Below are 4,710 nucleotides of genomic sequence, written 5' to 3'. Positions count from 1 at the left end.
CCAATATTGCACACATTATTTTGTTTCAATTTTCAAATCACAGTCACCATTTTAGCCAAATTAGAAATGTAAAATGAGAATTCACTCAGATTTCTGCCATTGAGAGGTCCATACAAGAAATCATTCAAAATGCTTTTGGCATTTTATGTTTCTGGACCAACACTGAAAACAAATCTTGGAACAAAAGTAAAATTAATGAATGCAGCAGATAGTCATTAGATTTGTACAATTTCAACCAAAAAACAAGCATCAAAATGGCTGTTTCACATAAAAATAAAATTTAATCATCTGTGAAGTTGTTGCTGTTCATTTTCACAGGTTCAAAACTGTGGGACCCCATTCACCACTGCACTGGTAGAAAGTCCCATATCTGTGTCCACAAGTTTGATATACAACCATTTCACCCTCTATTTACTCTCATTCTACCACAGTCTTATCATACAACTACATGCTAACATGGCTTTGCACATGTTAACATATCTTTACAAGTTTCACACATCACTCTACATGGGTCTATATATGCTAACATATCTCTCTACATGCGAACATGTCTCTGTACATTTTAACATTGGTGGTTGGTGTAGTGTAGCGGGTAACACCTCTGCCTTCTGCGCTGTAGACTGGGGTTCAATCCCCCACCTGGGTAAGCACCCTACACTATACCCATAAGAGTTCTTGGGCAAGACTCCTAACACCACCTTCACCTGCCTGTGTAAAATGATCAAGCTGTAAGTCGCTCTGGATAAGAGCGTCAGCCAAATGTTGTAAATGTAACATGGCTCTACACATACTAACATATGTTATTACATATTACATTTCTACATGCTAACATATCTCTCTACATGCTAACATGAGTTTGTAGATTCTACCATGGTTCTTCACACACTAACACAGTTATACACATGCTAACATATCTATACCTGCTAACATGGTTCTTCACATACTAACAGTTCTACACATGCTATCATCTCGCTATATGCTATCATTTCTCTCTACACGGTTCTATTCATGCTAACATTGTATACTAATATATTTATCAATATGCTAGAATGGCTCTACACATGCTATCATCTCTACACATGCTAACTTTATATGCTTACATGGCTCTACACATACTAACATAATTCTACACATGCTAACATGGGAGTCCACATATTAACATGGATCTACCCATGCCATTATGGTTCTGCGCATGCTAACATGGTTCTGCACATACTAATAAGTTTGTACATGTGCTAACATAGTTCTATACATAATAACATAGTTCTGCGCATGCTAACATGGTTCTGCACATACTAATAATTTTGTACATGTGCTAACATAGTTCTATACATAATAACATAGTTCTACACATGCTAACATGGTTCTACACATACTAACATGATTCTACACATACCAACATGGTTTTACACATATTAACATAGTTCTGCACATGCTAACATGGTTTTACACATAATAACATAGTTCTGCACATGCTAACATGGTTCTACACATAATAACATAGTTCTGCACTTGCTAACATGGTTCTACACATACTTACATAGTTCTACCCATGCTAACATGGTTCTGCACATACTAATAAGTTTCTACATGTACTAATATAGTTCTACACATGCTAACATGGTTCTACCCATAGTAACATAGTTCTGCACATGCTAACATGGTTCTACACATAGTAACATAGTTCTGCACATGCTAACATGGTTCTACACATAGTAACATAGTTCTGCACATGCTAACATGGTTCTACACATAATAACAGTTCTGCACTTGCTAACATGGTTCTACACATACTAACATGATTCTATGCATACTAACATGGTTCTACACAAACTAACATAGTTCTACCCATGCTAACATGGTTCTGCACATACTAATAAGTTTCGACATGTACTAATATAGTTCTACACATGCTAACATGGTTCTACACATAGTAACATAGTTCTGCACATGCTAACATGGTTCTACACATACTAACATGACTGTGTGTTGATATTTTGGAAGGGACAGCAGCTAATGAAAATTTAGCAACAAAAGTTTATCCTCTTATATAAAAGCTTCCTCTGCTCAAATTTCCAGCTCAGAGTGGGTGGAGTTTTGGTCATAGTGTTGACACTTCTCAGCAAACATGCATGTGTGAGGGTCATGTTCATGTATGTGATGTTTGGAGCTAAGTAAGGACACAGCAGGCTCAAATAGCAACCACTCCCAGCTGCTAGCATCATAGTGCAGCCTAGCCTGGTCACACATTGTGATATAAACCAAACAAATGGGAATTTTGAGGTTCTTTATGCATTTTTAATTATTAACCAGGACCAAATATGTAAGACTTCCAATTGTTTGTTTAGTGGAACAAATTGGACATTGAGTCTGTTCATGTTTTAAGCGTTTTCCCTCTAAGCATTACAAAAGTAATTTATTTTAAAGTTATATTAATAGTTATAGTAATTTTTCATTGTCTTCTTCACTGTTGCATTTCAAAGGCTTTCAAAGACAACCTTGTACATATTGTTGAGATTTTTCTACTTTGTTCCTGTGATGTGTGTGTGCTTGTGGATATCTTTGATTAGTGTAGCACCTGATTATCAACATTTTAAAGTCATTCCTGTTTGACGGTGATTTATAATGAGATCAATTAATGTGCCTTGCTTTTTTAATACGTGTATGGCCTGTTAGAGAAGGTTTGAATGTGTAAAGGTCAGGTTTTCATTAAATTTAGACTCTTGTCATTACTGTCTAGCAGTATCTGCAGAACCAGTCAGACGTTTGGACCCACCTTATCAAAAAGATGTGTAGTACAATCTCAAAAAACCCTAATTTTAAGGCTTACTGTCATATGTTACTGTCTAAGGTCTGTGAATAAGTAATATTTTATGTTTTATTTTTTTACTAATATGTTCAATTCAGCAAAGAAAGTGTGTTCTTTGTAGAGGATACTTAAACTTATTTCATATCAATGTTCCAGGCTAAATGATAAAATTGATGCCCATATATGAATTAAAAGTTGATGCCCATATATTAATGTAAAATCTTTATACATTTTTTATTTCAGCTACATTAAATGGAATATCAAGAGTCGTCCCCTAAATGTGGGCTGTAACTATTAGCAAAAAAATTTACCAAAACATTTAAAGTCATGCTTCGAGTACCACACAACTTGTAACACTAGCAGAACAATTTTTGGTGCTAAACAGAACCATTTTTCAAAAGGTTTTCTAAAGACCAAAGGAAAATATACAAGTTTTCCATCACAAAGAACCCTTTAACCATGCAGAGAACCATTTCAGTTGCCATGGTGTGATATAATCATTGCCTTTTCTAAAGAACACTTAAAGAACCAACATTTTGTGGGGCTTGTGAAGAATCTAACTTACTAGACATTTCAGGAACTTTATCATTCACTACATAATTCCTATATACACTCCTAAAATGATGGTTCTTCAAGGGTTATTCAGTAAACATAGTTGTTCTGTATAGAATCATGAACACTCAAGGAACCTTTGCATGATTAAAGAGATCTTAGTATGGGTAAATGGTTCTTCAGATGTCAGACGAAATGTGTTGTATATGGTTCTATACAGCAGCTAAATGGTTTCTTCTATTGTTACAAGCTTGAAGCAGTAGGACTTTTTTGGTGCTATTTAAGTCCTTTTTCTATATAGAACCATATATAAAGAACCTTTGAAGAACCATCTTTTTTTAAGCGAGTGCATCCAAACTTATTGACTGGTACTGCGGACCTCGGCTAATGAAGTTGAGCATGCTGGATGAAGAAGTGTGGATGTTTCAGATCCTGTGAAGTGTTTGGGTGAAGAGGTGCAGAGCTGAGTCGCTGTAGATTGTGAGTGCTGGTTTAGGTGTTTGTTCTCTGTCCCTGAGTTTGTTTTTGCTCTGCCTGTTCAGAATGTAAGAGCACCCGTCTGGTGTGTGTAGCATGGCTTTCTGTTGGAGCTTTCTGATGATCAAACTCTGTGTCGTAAACTTTGTGAGAAGAATAATGAAGAGAATTTTTGTACTGTAAACAGAACAACATTGCTGTTGTTGTTGTTGTTTTTCCAGTGTTGAAATGTGTAATTTATTTATGGGCTGATGAGTTCAAACTGAATTTCAGGCTTCTCAGGAAGATCATTGTACCTGAACAAATAAAACTTCTCTGAAGTTTCTCCAGCCTGTGGTGCTTCTGTTTTCTGTCATCAAACATGCAAAAAAAACAGAAAAGTTTATGCATGCTAGATGACAATCCTGCTAACTACTTCCTCTATGAATTATTCATTACCTGTACATTTTTCATAATAAATTATGTAGTATTTATGATGAATTATTCAACAGAAATTATTCAGTATGTGCTATGAATGATTCAGTATGACTTACTCAGTAACTACTTTGATATATTCAGTAACTACAATGAAATATTTAGTATGAATTATTCAGTATTTATTACACATTTTTCAGTACCTAGTATGAATGTTTCTGCATCTACTGTGAAGTATTCAGTATGAATTATTCAGTAACTACTATGAAATATTGAGTACATGCTACAAATGTTTCAGTATGATTTATTCAGTACCTAGTGTGTATTATTTAGTACCTACAATAAATTACTCAGTGTCTACAATTTTTTATTTTTTTAATTATTCAGTATTTACTATTAATTATTCAGTACAAATTATTGAGTATGCACTGCAAAACATTCCATATAAATTATTCTAT

This window comes from Pygocentrus nattereri, chromosome 9 (genome assembly GCF_015220715.1).
Source record: "Pygocentrus nattereri isolate fPygNat1 chromosome 9, fPygNat1.pri, whole genome shotgun sequence".
In the NCBI taxonomy this organism is placed as follows: Eukaryota; Metazoa; Chordata; class Actinopteri; order Characiformes; family Serrasalmidae; genus Pygocentrus; species Pygocentrus nattereri.
Note: the sequence above shows the minus strand (reverse complement) of the source record.